Genomic DNA, 16,978 nt, shown 5'->3' with positions numbered 1-16,978 from the left:
TGTAAACTGTAGGGACTCTACGTTCTGCTGTCAGCCTGTAAACATTGGAGGGTCCCTGCATCCATCTATTAGTTCTTAAACTGTAGGGACCTCTGCGTCCTGCTGTCAGCCTGTAAACATTGGAGGGGCCCTGCATCCTTCTATAAGTGTGTAAACTGTAGGGACTCTGCGTCCTCCTTTCAGCATGTAAACATTGGAGGGTCCCTGCATCCGTATATTAGTTCTTAAACTGTAGGGACCTCTGCACCATCCTGTCAGCCTGTAAACACTGGAGGGTCCCTGCATCCTTCTATAAGTGTGTAAACTGCAGGGACTCTGCATCCTCCTGTCAGCCTGTAAACATTGGAGGATCCCTGCATCCATCTATAAGTTCTTAAACTGTAGGGACCTCTGCGTCCTCCTGCCAGCCTGTAAACATTGAAGGGTCCCTGCATCCTTCTATAAGTTCTTAAACTGTAGGGACTCTGCATCCTCCTGTCAGCCTGTAAACATTGGAGAGCCCTGCATCCTTCTATAGGTGTAAACTGTAGGGACTCTGTGTCGTCCTGTCAGACTGTAAACATTGGAGGGTCCCTGAATCCTTCTGTAAGTGTGTAAACTGTAGGGACTCTGCGTCCTGCTGTCAGCCTGTAAACATTGGAGGGTCCCTGCATCCATGTATTTCTTTAAGTAATGAATGTTATGTAATTTAATTTTTGCGTAATTTAATTCCGTAGCGGGTTGTGGATTTATAGGGGAATAGAGTAGGAAGTAATTTAATTATAATAAATTAAATATTATTTTTTATTTAGATGTATTGATAATAATTGATTGATAATTAATTATTAATTGGTAATTAATTTGTATTAATTGGTCATTAATTTTTATTAATTTATTGATTTATAATTATTTTAATTGTATTTTTTATTATTTGGAGCGGGTTGTGGGTTTATAGGGGAATAGGGTGGGAAGTAATTTAATTGTAATAAAGTAAATATTTATTTTTATTTATATATATTGATAATTATTTGATAACTAATTATTAATTGGTAAATAATTTGTATTAATTGGTCATTGTTTATTACTTGATTAATTGATGATTATGTTAATTGTATTTTTTATTATTTGGAGCGGGTTGTGGGTTTATAGGGGAATGGGGTGGGAAGTAATTTAATTGTAATAAAGTAAATATTTATTTTTATTTATATGTATTGATAATTAATTGATAATTATTTAATAATTGGCCATTAACTTTTATTAAATGGTAATTAATTGTTTTTTAATTGGTAATTAATTTTTATTATTTGGTAATTATTTCTAATACATTTTTTATTGGTATTGATAATTAATTTAATCTTATTTTAATAATAAATCATTACATTCCCTACTGTTGCACTCTCAGGAGTGGAAATATAAATTTTTACCCCTATGCTATCCAACGCTTTCCCTACTGTTGCACTCTCAGGAGTGGGAATAGTAATTGTTACCCTCCTGCTATCCAATGCTTTCCCTACTGTTGCACTCTCTGGGGTGGGAATAGTAATTTTTACCCTCCCGCTATCCAACGCTTTCCCTACTGTTGCACTCTTTGGAGTGGGAATAGTAATTTTTACCCCTACTCTATCCAACGTTTTCCCTACTGTTTCACTCACTGGAGTGGGAATAGTCTTTTTTACCCCTACGCTATCCAACGCTTTCCCTACTGTTGCACTCAATGGAGTGGGAATAGTAATTTTTACTCTCCCGCTATCCAACGCTTTCCCTACTGTTGCACTCTTTGGAGTGAGAATAGTAATGTTTACCCCTATGCTATCCAACTTTTTCCCTACTGTTGCACTCACTGGATTGGGATTAGTAATTTTTACCCTCTCGCTATCCAACACAATCTCTACTTTTATTTACAGTACATTTATTATTTTTACATTTTAAGCTTTTTACATAATTTTAAGTATGTTTTATTTAATTGTTTTTAATATTTAATTACTTTTATATTATTTTTAATACATTTAAAAAATTCGATATTTTAGTTAACTATGTTTTAACAATCTATATTTTGGATTCGATATTTTAGTACTTACCTGTTTGTAGATAGGGATTCTATATTCTGTACTTCGATATTTTTGAGTCGATATTTTGGGCATTTTATATTATGTCTCTCGATATTTAGTCACTGAACCGGTAGAGATGTTACTGATAGTAGTAGGAATGTCACTGACAGTAGAGATGTTAGTGATCGAGGTTAGAGATATCACCAATAGTAGTAGGAATGTCACTGATTGTAGAGATGTCACTGATAGTAGTAGGAATGTCACTGATAGTTGAGATGTTAGTGATCGAGGTTAGAGATGTCACTGATAGCAGTATAGATGTCACTGATAGCGGTAGAGATGTCACTGATAGCGGTAGAGATGTCACTGATAGCGGTAGAGATGTCACTGATAGTAGTGGAGATGTCACTGATAGTAGAGATGTCACTGATGGAGGATGGAGATGTCATGAATAGTGGTTAGAGATGTCACTGATAGAGGATGGAGATGTCATGAATAGTGTTAAAGAAGTCACAATAGAGGTCAGAAATGTCACTGATGGTATTAGTGATGTCACTGATTGTGGGTAGAGATGTCCATGATAGAGCTCAGAGATGTCACTGATAGAGCTTAGAGATGCCACTGGTAGAGGATGGAGATTTCACTGATAATATTTTGAGATGTCAATAGTGGTTGGACATATAACCCAGGGGAATGATTCGGCTAATGAGTGCAGAGGCCAGAATCAATATACTAACATTTCAAAAACAGAATACCTCTGGCACCATTGATCACAATATTTATTTTGCCACAATAGACCTAAAGAAACTCAACCCCAACTCCTTACCTTCCCACAGCTGCAATCTCCTCCTTCCCCCTACTGGCGCCTCGGACGTACAAACTCTGACCAACCTCTACCTCAACTCTATGACCTCAATAATCAATGAAGCCGCCCCCCTGCAACTGAAGAGAGTCTCGACCAAGAACTCTAACCCATGGTATGATGGTAGACTCAACGATGGCAGAGCGCACCTGGAGATCAGACCCCTCAGCACTGCACCTTAAAACTCTTAAGAAATAGAGAAACGCCTACTTCAGGAAAATCAAGCTCTCAAAAACAGATTTCTTCAGCCTCCAGCTCGATCAAGCAAAAAACCGACCAAGAAAACTGTTTGAACTAGTCAAAACTCAAACTAAGGAACAACCTCTACAATCAAATAGCACAACATGCGATATACCATCTTGTGAAGATTTCTCTGCTTTCTTTGAGCTAAAGACTGATAACATAAGAAGCCATCTCCTCAATGATGTAAGCCGCTACTCCAGCCCCAACAGCATAACTTCCACTCAACCTAAAAACAACGCGGTCTGGTCTTCCTTCGACACCTACTCAGAAGAAACAATTAACAAACTGCTCGGCACCTTGAAACCCTCTAATCACCTCACAGACCCCTTACCTGCTAATGCTGTAAAAGACTTCATCCCCCTGCTCCTCCCACTTTGGACTAAAATCATTAACAGCTCCCTTCAGCAAGGCCTCATCCCTGACTCCCTCAAGGTGGGACAAGTCACGCCTATACTCAAGAAACCTACAGCTGACCCTGCTGACCTAAACAATTACCGCCCTATCACCAATATCCCCACCCTGGCCAAACTGCTGGAAAAATGCGTACAACTCCAACTGACAAAACACATCGATCAGTTTGACCTCCTCAACCCTCATCAGTCTGGCTTCCGAGCAAGACACAGTACGGAAACGGCTATGACACACATGATTGATGACGCCCTACAAATCCTAGATCATAACGACACCTGCCTTCTCATCCTACTTGATCTCTCCTCAGCATTTGACACCGTCAAACATGAGAATCTACTTGAGCTGTTAAGCACCAGAATGGGTCTATCCGGGACTGTTCTCAAGTGGTTCACTTCCTTTCTACATAACCGGTCTCAAAAGTTCGAGATCAACAACGTGTTATCCCCATCTGTGCTGGTAACATTAGGCGTCCCACAAGGATCTTCCCTATCCCCTACTTTGTTCAATCTAGTCATGGAACCACTCACCACTTTGTTACAAGCATCTAATGTACACTTTCACATGTACGCCGATGACACTCAACTCTATCTCAAACTACAATCCCCGGAAGTCATCAAACTTCTGAACTCTACGCTCAGAAACACCCAATCATGGTTGGCCGATAATCACCTCAAACTAAATGCTCTGAAAACTGAGTTCCTTCTGATCTCACCTCTGCGAAAATCTCCACCACCCAAACCTGGCTCAAGCACCTAACTGCACTCGATGTCCAACCCACTATCGTGGACTCCGCGAAATCCCTAGGCATCACACTTGACACCAATCTCAACATGCAGCAGCATATCAGCAAAGAAACTAGGGGAGCTAATTTCCAAATCAACACTTTGAGGAAACTTAAACCCTTCCTCCCAACTAAGGACTTCCAAACTGCAGTACAAGCCCTAGTCATCCCACGCATAGACTACGGAATCGTCGCTCTCTGCGGACTCCCCCTTTCAACAACCGCACCCCTAAGAGCCTCCTTGAACGCTGCAGCAAGACTTATCACTGGATCAAAAAAACATTCGCATATTTCCCCCTCTAGCTCTGTAAACCGAGGAGGGAGTTTCCTGCCGAACAGGCCTGACATCACTGGAAGAACAGTCCGCTCGCGAGGCTGTGGTGTTAAGAAGCTCTGACGTGCGCTGGAGCCCCTCGCCAGGGCCCCTACAGCCACTTCTATTGCAAGTTGCCAAGGGCAACTCATCAAGGGAAGTCCAGTGAATCATGCCACTGTAAGCAGGGTGGCAACGTCAACTGCATTAAAGCAGTTGGGTCAATTGGAGCAAACAAGACTACTATACCCAGAATGCATTAGGTTGTCACACGAAAGCACAGGGCTGGAAGCGATGACATCGAGTGACCATTACATCTAATTACAATTGTATGATGTAATAGCTAGTCGTTACTTACAGTGCTTAAACACATCATATGTGATACGAACCGGTATATAAACGAGCATTGTCAAACCCAATAAGCCTCGTCTTTTGTGCCTATTGACTGTGCCACTATTTGTTTAGTTGTGATATACTCTCTACTACTTGCAAACATTTTCCCAGGGGTCAAAAGTATATGGTCTATGATGTGGCTTAGGGCCGCATTGATGCCAGCAGGGTTGGTGTCAGGGGAGAGAGGTCTGTATGGTGGGCGTTGGTGGAGCGAAGCATGTAAATGGAATGGAGTTATTTTGAGGATTTCATTCCATTCCATATTGCTCTCTAAATTGTGCCCTTTGTCTATGGAAGAGACACAGATTGAACAATACCTTGCTAGACTGTGTTTTAGTCGCTATCCATGTACCGCACCCTTGGGTAAGCCTGCTCTGCTTGCTATTGCTACCTTTAGTGAGTCAAGTGTGCACTGGAAGTATCTTGATTGTTGAATTGGAATTAAATCGCATCTTCGGCCTCACAATCTCCTTATTCCGTTAGTTTATCTGTAAACATTAAGAATGCTCATAAACAAACTCCGTTAAGTGCCATTACGACTGAATGGGACCCCCTGATTTGTTAAGGCTTGCACTATATGTTGCTGGTAGAAAGAGCATATTTAGTGTTTTGGTTGCTTGTAAAGTCTGCACACACTTCCTTTTTTTGCTTTTTATTATATCACTGTGTATGTTTAGATTCTTGTGAAAAGTCCTCTGAACGCGCCCCTCCACTGTTTCCAGCAGGTCCTATTTAACAACCGTTATAATGTTTGGTCGAGATGGGAACTATAGATGGTAATACAGTCACCTGTATCTATGCTAAAATTGATGAATACTATACTTTTCCAGCACTTGTTAGCACTTAATACTGGCAGGCGCGGTTCGTCCATTGGGGCGTGGGGGCGTAGCGCCCTCTGCCCGACGCCGCCCGCAGCTCCCTCATGACAAGACTGAGCCGGTCCTGGAAGAGGCTGGAGCGACCAGTGACCACGAGGAGAGGGGGACGACGGGGACTCCGGCACAAAGAGGCCAAGTGTCGCTCCGAGGGAGAGGGTCCGAGGCTCGCAGGACCGGGGAAGGTCCCTCTGGAGTCACTGCACCGCCGCGGCCCCGGGAAGCATGCGAGAGAGCTGCCGGGGAGCTTCTGTGGGGCTGGACGGGCAGCCCGGCGGGGACCGACCGGAGGGGCTGCGGACAGCAGGTACGAGCTACTCAGGCATGGCATACCGAACCGCCCGGCAGCTCTGCCTCGACCGCCCTGCGCACACCCGGCTTTACCACGCTTAGTTGTACCCCCTTTACCACCCTGCGCACCCTCGGCTCTGCCCCCCTTAGTTGTGCCCCATACCGCCCCGCTGTGACACCCGTCGTTCACTGCCAGCCCCTGAACTTTCCCTAAATCGCTCCTTCCCACTGCTACTGCACGTAATGTGTGTTAATACGCGGCGTCATGTAGAACAGCACTGCATCATTGCAAGAGCAAGTATGCTTCGGCTTCGCCATACTCTCCGACCATGTTCTTGTGGTGATATTCACCCTGCTTGTATTTGCGAGTAGCACAGTAACCGCTATTAATTTAGTCCTTTTGAAGTATTTATAGAGCCCTTTATACGTAGTTGTGGGGCGCTGAGGAGTATTTTCGGACAGTACCCGGTTGAGGAGGTAGTTGTTAGCAGAGTGTTGCATTTGTTGTGAAAGTGTGCGGCGAGTGTTGCATTTATAGTGATAGTATGTGGGAAGCTGTCTGTGTGTGTGTGGGGCTCTGTGTGTGTGTGTGTGGGGGGGGCTCTGTGTGTTTGTGTGTGTCATTTGTGAGAGATAAAGCTAGTGGCATTGTAAATGACAATGCCATTTATTTATGTTAAAAAAAACATAAATAAAAATAATGTCAAGAGCAATGCCAATAGCTCTAACTTTAACAAAGGCAAAACCATTGCATTGTAAATGCTTGTTTCTATTGGCAACCCTTTTTTGTATACCTTTTCATGACCTGCATTTTCACACTACAGCAGTAAGTTTAAAATGCAAATGTAAGGAATAGGCAGAGTCAGGGCCCAGGGAGTACTGGAAAAAGAAAAAAAAAACTAAGCTTAGGTAACCAGTTTCCAAATGTATGCAAATGGTCTTTAAAGACCTGTGAAACACTCCTGTGCTGGAGTCTTAATAAGACTCCAGACACTGCCCGGCCAAGCCCCCTGCTGCACACCCACTGACCTCTGGCCGCGGGGCACTCTGAGGCCTTCAGAGTAAATGAAGACAGCCTGGAAATGCAGCAAATAAACATCGCTGCACTTCCAGGCGTCTTCATTTACATGTGCTGGCAGAGGCTTTGCGCCCCCTGGGAACCCATCCACGCCCCCCCATGGGGGCGCGCTCCCCACAGTTTGAAGAACTGTGCTTTAGAGACTAGCATGAACAAAATGTCCTTTCTTTATTTTAAAATTGGTCACAAGAATTGAAATTTTAGAAAGGTTTGTAAGGTAAAACAACAGAATGGATTGCACTTCTTGTATATCTATCATAAACTGTCACCCACAGATAAGAGATACTTTGCTTCATGGTTCATTTTGAAGCCTAAGTAGGAATGACTTGTAAAAGATTCTTTCCCAACTCCAACCTATTAATAAATAAACTAATAAATAGAACTCATCCTGTTCATTTTGTGTGCAGGTCTGTAAAGGCCTCTTTTACAAACAGAGAAAGTATTTTAGAAAATCAAACTAGACCTTTCAAAAGAGAAACTATCTCCATTATTTATTTTTTATTTATTTATTTAATGTGATTTTATCTAGCGCGAACATTATCCGAAAGTGTCAGTGTGCTTTACAAAAGAACCAGTTGCGATACATAAGGACAGTTCGATTAACAAGATTACAAGTTTATTTGTCGAAATCAGGCATGTACTCGATACAGTCAAATGTCTTTTTTTAATAAGTACATGGCAATACCATCACACTGCCCCTTTGTTAATAGCTTTAACTTACCCATTTCCCCAATCCTAACTTAAGGGCTAATAGTACCTTTACCTTTACGCTCTAGCCTGGTCCTAATCCTTTTCTTAACGTTTAGTCTGACCTTTTCTATTATTCGGTGGTATGGAGACTAAAAACCTAAACCCTCAACAATAATTCACTGCAAATATCCTCTAGGGTCATTATTGCAGTTAGTTAGTTCCCTATTTGCATGAGAGCACTGCGCAAGTATGCAGTTATGGAGAACTGGATGAAAAAGTGTTAGGTGTTTCACTGATTTGATTCTCATTTCTTTAGAATTTAGGTCATGTATGTATGTAGTTACTTGTTACCATACAATGCTCTGTTCTTCCCCATGGACTGCCATTAAACAGGAATGACATCACACACTACCTAAGAGGCAGAAAAATATTTGTCAATATCATCTTCCAACACAAAGGGCCTCATTAGGATAATGGGCGGCCCTATCGGTATTCTGCACCGCCCGCCATAAGGGCGGGGGTCCCGTTGGGGGAAATAGGATGTGCCCGCCAAAGTGGCGGGCACATCCTTCATTTTTAGCATTGTGGCGGGCGGTGCACTCTGCACCGCCCGCCACAATGTTAAAAATGCATTTTCGCATTTGCATATACAAAGCGGCAGGTACCCCCCCTGTGCATCCCCACCTTGGCCTTCACCAGGGGGGCCAGTAAGGGCCCACCAAAGCAAAGACCGCCTGCCTTTCCGTGGCGGCATCGCCGCCGCGGAAAGGCACCTATTTGCACACATCCCAATATGGCTGGCGGTGTCTGATAGACACCGCCACCATATGAACCCTTTTCCGCCCCGGCCGCAAGGCGACCGGGGCGGAAAAGTGGCGGGCGGTGTTTGCCTCCGCTGCGGTCCCCCCCCCCATTGTAATGTGGTGGGGTAGAAAAGGGTGGCGGGCGGGCATTTCTGTCGGGCGGATCGCCACCGCCATGGTGGCGGTGGCAATCCGCCCGACATGGTAATGGACCCCATAGTTGGGCAATAAGTCGTTGGGGTTGCAGATCTTTTTGTCCCCTTCAGCCACTACAGGCATGCCGCCACCAATGCTGCTGGAATCTGCCTTTCTTGCTTTCAGTTCCAGCTTCTTAAGGCTCCTTTTATGAGCCAAACACTCCAAAGCAAATTTCTCCTCCATGGCCAGCTTCTTATGCTCCACCCTAAGCCCAGCCATCTCAAGCCTGAACTCTCTCTCCTCCCTCCTCTCTGCCAGCCCTTGGGGCAAATGCTGGAGGAAGATACACAGCTCCTTGCCCTGGCTTGGCGCTCCAAGTTAGCTGTCAAGACCCCTCCAACTTAGGGGTAAAGACATCGTGTTGGCCCTCAGAACTGAGATCCAAATCCTCTTCTTGGCTGTCCATCTCCTTATCTCCTTCGATTGCTGTAGCAAGTGACTGCTTGACTTCTGTCCAGGCCTTCAGCGCCTTTTGCAATTCCACCTTTCTGATGGTGCTCTTGTTTGGAAGTCCCCTTGCTTTATAGAACTCTGAGCTGGGCCACAATGTACGCCTCAATGTTTGCCAGCTCAAACTCCATGCTTAAAAATGTGGATTAAAGCACAACGGATAAAGATTAAAAAAAATTGTTTAAATCAAAAAGGCCACTAAGGTAGAATTTAACTCAAATTGGCCTTCTATTATTTATGTGGGATGGTAGTGCAACACAAAATTATGGTGTGGCACTGCACAAACATAAGTCCAATCCTAATGCTGAACAACAGTGTAATAAATTGGGTTGTTGATTTCCTGAGGTGTGAACTCCCAGGGTAAGGCACAAGCAAACCCCAAATTAAACTGTCAGAGTAAGGCACAAGCAAACCTCAAATTAACCTGTGCTGAAACCCCTGGTAGCTGAGCACAGAGCAGTCAGGCTTAACTTAGGGGGAATGTGTAAAGTATTTGTGCAACACTTCAACAGTTAAACAGTGGAAACGCCACACAAAAAGATCCCACACCAGGTTAGAAAAATAAAACATAATTTAGTAAATAAAACAAGATGAAAATTATAAAAATCCAATTAGTAAAACCAGAGATATTGAATTTGCGTGTGCTTAGAGAAAATGGTGACAAAGGCATTAAGTGGCAACTGTGGATATCTGGTTGCGGGGGCAAAGTCACAAGTTGAAACCAACCACGATGGAGCATGGACCAGCTACAGGTACCGCCTTCGGCCCGCTGAAAAGAGTACTTCAAATCATGGCTTGTGTGGATCTGTGTTGAAGATGCATTGTGCAGCAGAAGAGATGCGTCAGTTCCCAGATGCGGAGAGGCTGCGGTTTGAGGTCCTGTTGTTTCAACATCGAGGATCCTGCCGATGGTTCTATAGAGCTGTGAGGCAGCGATGTGGAGTCCATCATCAGTGAGGCTGGTGTCCACAAGGAATGTGAGGGCCTGCGCTGAGGATGCATAATGCAGTGATGGTTCCGTAGACAATGTAGGCTGTGGCAGCGATGCAGGTGTTTGCGAAGGGTCCAATCCATGCATCAGCGGCAATGCGCCGGCTCTGCTCAGGGTTGCGCCATTAAGTAGAGGTTATGCATCAGTTCCCCTGAATAAACAGAGGCTGGTAAGCACCTTAAGCCCATTTCCAAGGAACCAGGACTGGGGTGGGAGCACTTGGCAGGGGTAGACTCACAAATGGCAGAGTCAAGGGGCAGATACAAGTTTGTATGAAGCCTCTTATATCCCCGAGGCTTCAGATCACGAGGTCAGCCAGCTAGCCCAGGAAGTCACTCTGGGTTCAAGAAATGCAGGTCCAGTCCTTCTCACTCAGGCAAGACAGCACCAGGCATCAGGTCAGCACAGCTAAAGAGGAGTCTAGCAGAGTGGCAGTCCTTCAGCAGCACAGACGTCCTAATCAGGTGTAAGTGAGGCCAGGCCAGGCTCCTTCCTCCCATCTTGCCAGTAATGGCCCATCCAGCCACACCTAATCTCCCACTGTGTGCGGGTATCTATGAGGAATGCACAAAGCCCAGCTGCCAACTACACCCAGTCATGTGACCAGAGACAGGCTGCAGGCACCAAATGGCTAAGGCAACAAAAGGGCAACTTTCTAAAAGGGGAATTTTAAGAATTGTAGTTTTAAATCCGACTACAGGATTCCAGAGACACTAAACTTGACCCAGTTTCCTCTTCCCATTTGGGAATTACACTTATAAAATGTAATAAAGCAAGTACAATTTTATTATATTAGAGAGTGCAGAAGTGAAAAACAAATGGAAGAGTTTTTCACTACCAGGACATGAAAAACTTACAAGTACATGTTCAACTTTTTAAATACATTGCACCCTGCCTACTTGTCAGTCCAGGGCCTACCCTAGGGGAAACTTATATGAATTAAAAAGTAGGGTTAGAGCATGGCAAAACGGTTTCATTTACCTGGATAATGAAATGGCAGTTTAAACTGTACATACAGGCTCTACAATGGCAGGCCTGAAGCATGTTAAAAGGGCTACTTAAGTGGGTGGCAGAATCATTGCGGTGGCCAGCAAGTAGTATTTAATGTACAGGCCGAGGGTAAATGTAATTCCACTCTACTGGGAATTAATAAGAACTTTAAATATGCCAATTGGGAATAAGTCAATATTACTCTGTTTTCTAGGAGTGAGCACATGCACTTTAGCACTGGTTAGCAGTGATAAAGTGCACAGAGTCCTAATGGCAGTAACAATGTTGGAGGAAGGCAAAAACGTTTTGGGGAAGACCACCCTAACACTGACCGGTATAACACAACTGTTTACTTTCACCCCTTCCACTGCTACTTACACATATTGAGTGAGTGTGTGTGTGTGTGACGTCACTCTTTTAGACCCCAGACAGGACCCTGGTTGTCAGTAGACTATAGCATTGTAAAAGTCTCTTGATTGGCTCCGTCCATATTCATTTCTGCCTCTTTGCAGATCCTTATCTTCTTCCACTTGCACACAGGCTGCCCCACCGCACATTACAGGGCTCTAAATTCCTCCATCAAACAATTAATGTCTTAGGCCCACATGCATCAACAATGCCATTTGCGATTCCTTATTAGCGAAAAATAAGGATTCGCTAATAAGGAATTGCAAAAGGCTATGCATGAAGAAATCGCTAAAAAAAATGCAATTTCTTAAAATTCCTTAATTGAGACTCGCAAATTGCGAATCGCAATTACTGAATACCTCCCCATTCATTCCTATGGGCCTAGAGGCCCATAGGAATGAATGGGAAGACATTCTCAATATGCGATTCTCAATTAGAGAATCGCAAATTGTGAATGCAATTTCAAGGGTGCCAGGGTGTCAAAAGGACACCCTGTTACACCCCTGAAATCTGCCTATAAGTACAACTTGCACACACACATGCCCCAAGGGCATGTGTGTGTGTAAAATGGAACTTTGAAAAATGCACTTCAGTGCATTTTTGAAAGTTTTCGCAAATTACCATGAAGGTCAACTTCATGGTAATTTGCTCCCCCTATTAGTGAAATCGCAATTTTTTTTAGTTTGATGCATTGCATTTAAGGAATCTCCATTTGAGATTCCTTAAATGCAATCGCAATATAAGAAATCGCAATTTTACGATTTCTTAAATTGCGAACAGTACAAAAATTGTGATGCATCCCAAATAATGAAATTGCATTCGCAAACGGCCAAATTTTGCGATTCGCACCCTTTGCAAATCCAATTTTCATTGATGCATGTGCCCCTTAGTCTTTTCTACCACATCCAAGTCAGCACTTGTTATTCCCCCAACCTGATGTTAATCCAGCAATTGTTTTTTGTAGTAAATCACTCTTGGCATCCAAACTCAAAATATTCACTGGGAATTTTTTGTGCCACCTCTACCCACATTGTTGTGAAAAGTATACAAATCTTTATTATGCTCTTACTCTAGTGTATAAAAAATGACAAATCTTTTTGGTATGATAATGAGAACATTTGCACAGGCAAATTGTAATTCTAATTGCATTTATATAGCGTTTACTAACACTAATGAGACGTTGAACCTTGGACTCTATTACGGAACCAAATGTTAGTGGTTAATTCAGTGGTTATTGTCAATTATGGTGATTAGTCCTGTGAGCTAAAAAAAATGACATGCATTTACTCCAGTTACTTTGTGATAGACTATATTAATACCACGTATGTGTGATCATTAGTGAAGCATAGGTGGTTTCAGGTTAATAGATGGTGAGATTGATAGGCTGACGGAGATTAGTGTTATCTTGCAGGGATAAGGTTTTAAAGAAGGAAAACTTGTGATCTAGCAAAGGAGGTGTCAACCAATTGCAAAACTACAATAGGTTAGATTAAGGTGGCACAGGTTCTAAACCTTTCCCAGTAACCAGGGGTGTACAACAGGGTTGTGTGTTGGTTCCGACCCTATTTTGCTCGCACATAAATGTGGCTACCTTAAATTGGGTCGGTGACAACGATGCTCCCAAGATCTGTTCCACCAAAATACCGGCCCTGATGTTCACCGAGCATACCCTCTTCTTATCAAAATCACCCATGGGGATCCAAAGAATACTGAATTGTTTTAACTCTTTTTGCGTTGTTGCCAAGACAAAATTCATGTTTTTTTTAATTCTGTGCATTCCACCAAAACCAACCCTGTGTTAAGTGAAATCCCCAAGATAGAGTAACCTTTTTTGAGTATGTGGGGATCACCCTTAATGAGCACATGGACTGGGCCTTTCACATAGGGAAAGAGAGATAAAATTAGCACAGAGTACAGGTGGCCTGGCCAAGGTTTATAGGTCTTCATTTTCTAAGTCTCTTAGCCCTTTGATGGAAATATACAAGAGCCAATCTATGGGAGCCATTACCTATAGTGCAGAGTTAAGGGCACAGAAGTCTGTTAAAGATATTGCATTGGTAGAAAACACATTTATTAGGGACCTGGTGTTTTCCCCCTAGTACCACCCTGATTATGCTCCGATTAGATCTAGGGCTGAGCCCCTTTTCAGAGGTTATTGCTTACAGAACTCTCCTATTTTGGAGGAGAATTTAGTCGACCCCAGAGCTGACCCCATATAGACGAGCATTAGAAGAACTTCTGGGGATGCCAGGGGCTAAAAACTTACCTTGGGTTTCTTATCTTAGGGACACTCTGACTAGTATATGACTGATTTCTTAATGGGAAGACCCTCTAACAGTCTCTCTGGCATTTTCCAAGAAGAAACTTGTTGATTGATACAGGGCCTCTAGACTTTTTTCTCTTATGAAGGATCCAACTGTGGGCAACTTAACTAGGAATTGTATACAGATTTCTCAAAGATACTTCACTAAATAATACCTATTACAGCATTGATAATCAACGGCGATTTTTAGAAAGAGAAAATTCTCCCACATTCCGGTGTCATCATCACCACGTAGAATAATATCAGACTTTGCATAAAGTGAAAAGTTCACCTGTGGCAATTCCTGATGAAGGCACCACTGGTGCCAAAACGCGCTTTGAAGATTAAATTTCTGCCACCCTTGATTTTAAACTGTATTGTATTTTTTATGTTTTGTGTATATGGAGATAATTATAACACTGTCTAAATAATGTCATCAATTTGATGTCTTTTCAAACAAATATTTGTTTCAATATGATTGTCATATCTGTTTTTTATAATGAAAAACTATTTACTATATATGGTAGTTACACTGAACTCTTTTCTTATAATTTGTTCCATTGTGATTGTGATAGGTTGTATATTGCCTAGGAATTTTATTTTTAATTGCATATTTGCCCTGTCCTATGAATTACACTTAGTAATACAGGGTGTTCTTGATACTCACATTACATACAGTGTAATAATTAAAAATGAAGCACAAAACAATGACCTAACACTCTGTAAAGGCAGTCTAACAATATCCTGCATTGCGTTCTGCCACATTGTATGAATGTGCTCAAGCCAGCAAACCTCTCCTTGGTAGCTGGTTGCAATGAGCATTGCACTATTTCGTCCTTCAGAAAGTCTCCCAGCACAACAGTCTCCACTCTAACTATACTGAGTGGAAGCTTTATTAGCTTCACAGTTAGTAAAGAAACACATGTGCACAGGCAATGCTGGCTCCTCAATATGCTCATGAGGATACGTTGCTAGAAATACAAAGTATGTTGCCCAGTGCAGCCTATACCTTTTATTGGTTAACAAAGGAATCGGTAATAATGGATTCTGTGTGGATAAGTTATCTTTTGTTTATGACGCATTCCGTGATGGTTGTTGGGTGCTGGTCCAGTCAACTAGCTAATAATAATAGGGGCACATAAATGAATCAAGAAAGAATATAGAATCATCATGATCATGCAACATTTGATAACAAATAACATTACAAATCCATATTAGGATAACCTACCAAGAAGCCAAATGTAATAAGTGTGTAGGTCCGCAAAAAAACTCCATCTCTGTTCACTAGCCTCCAATGCCTTAATGGTGCTGAGAACCTAAACCCCCATCCACCATGGTGTATTTAAGTTTATATGCATATTTCCACGTAAGTTGTGTTAAGCATTTCAAGTGCCAATGCTCCTAAATGGAAAAAAAAAGTTGCAGATCCATTGTTGAATCTCGTAAGGGCTAAGTTGGGACTTCATTTTCTGGAAGAAAGTAAAAGGAGTTTCTGTGATTAGGGTAATAACTATAACTGAACACTGGGAGAACACGATTGTTTTGTGTGGTACATAAATGGTCACAATTAAGAAGTAACAGAAAGATAAATAAATTGCTTATCATTTAATACCAAACAAGTAACTGTTTGTAAGATCTTTATTCCAGTTTAATTTTTGTATTCTGTCAACAAAGAATAAAAGCACAAATAATGGTAATGGATCTCCTTGATATATAAAATGTGATATACTAGAATACCTGCATATTCAAGTGAAGAGCAGAAAACGATATTCACATTCCGAGAGCAGCCCTATCATTTCCAAGCACAGCACTTTGATTATGTATGTGGTATTTGCACAGTGCTACCCTAGCCAAAAAGGCAGGGGAAGACTGTCTAGGGTCAAAGTCAACAAATGTTGAAGCACTCAGTGTTTTGTAAAATACCCCTCACACACCAAAAGGCCCCTTGGTGTCATGCTTCATCATCGGGGTCTTCGCACCCCTCTAACGGGATGCGGCGTGCTGCAACCAACGACTACGCGGGAGCACTTATAGTTACTGCCTATGTGTGGTGTATGTGTGTGGGGTGTATTTACAAGTGAGTGGTGGGATGTGGTAAAGATTTAAAAAGTACCTGGCACATGAGTGTAAAAGAAAAAAAAATGTATTCTGAACTCTGGCTGGTACTATTAAAAAGGGTGCAGTGCGAGGTCAGATCTGTTGTATTAAAGAACAGGACCTCTGGTGTGCACACTGAGGTCCTGCACAGCACTGCACCCTTTTTAATAGTACCAGCCAGAGTTCAGAATAATTTTTTTTCTTTTACACTCATGTGCCAGGTACTTCTTAAATCTTCACCACATCCCACCACTCACTTGCAAATACACCCCACACACATATACCACACATAGTCAGTAACTATAAGTGCTCCCGCGTAGTCGTTGGTTGCAGCACGCTGCATCCCGTTAGAGGGGTGCGAAGACCCCGATGATGAAGCATGACACCAAGGGGCCTTTTGGTGTGTGAGGGGTATTTTACAAAACACGGAGTGCTTCAACATCTGTTGATCACTTCACCCCACTTCCTTGTTGGATTCTCTTTGTTTATTAAAATACTCTTGTGGAGCAGGAATCCAATCCCTTATTGCTCTACCTCCCCCTTGTGTTTTTGGTAGGGTCAAAGTCAAGCATACAGTCAACAAGCGATTAGAGAGGTAGCTGGTTATGGGATTGTTACTACATTGTGGTGTCGTTTTTTTGAAGAGGTGCGCTTCAACTCTTCTCTAAATAGGAGCAGCATTCAGGCATTCCTTATGGATATGAGGATGTTGTTCAAGATAATGGGTGTAGAGATGGAACAGGCCTACTGCCTTGTTTTTTCTTTTTCCAGTCCG

Source organism: Lissotriton vulgaris, chromosome 7 (assembly GCF_964263255.1).
Source record: "Lissotriton vulgaris chromosome 7, aLisVul1.2, whole genome shotgun sequence".
NCBI classification, from domain to species: Eukaryota; Metazoa; Chordata; class Amphibia; order Caudata; family Salamandridae; genus Lissotriton; species Lissotriton vulgaris.
Note: the sequence above shows the minus strand (reverse complement) of the source record.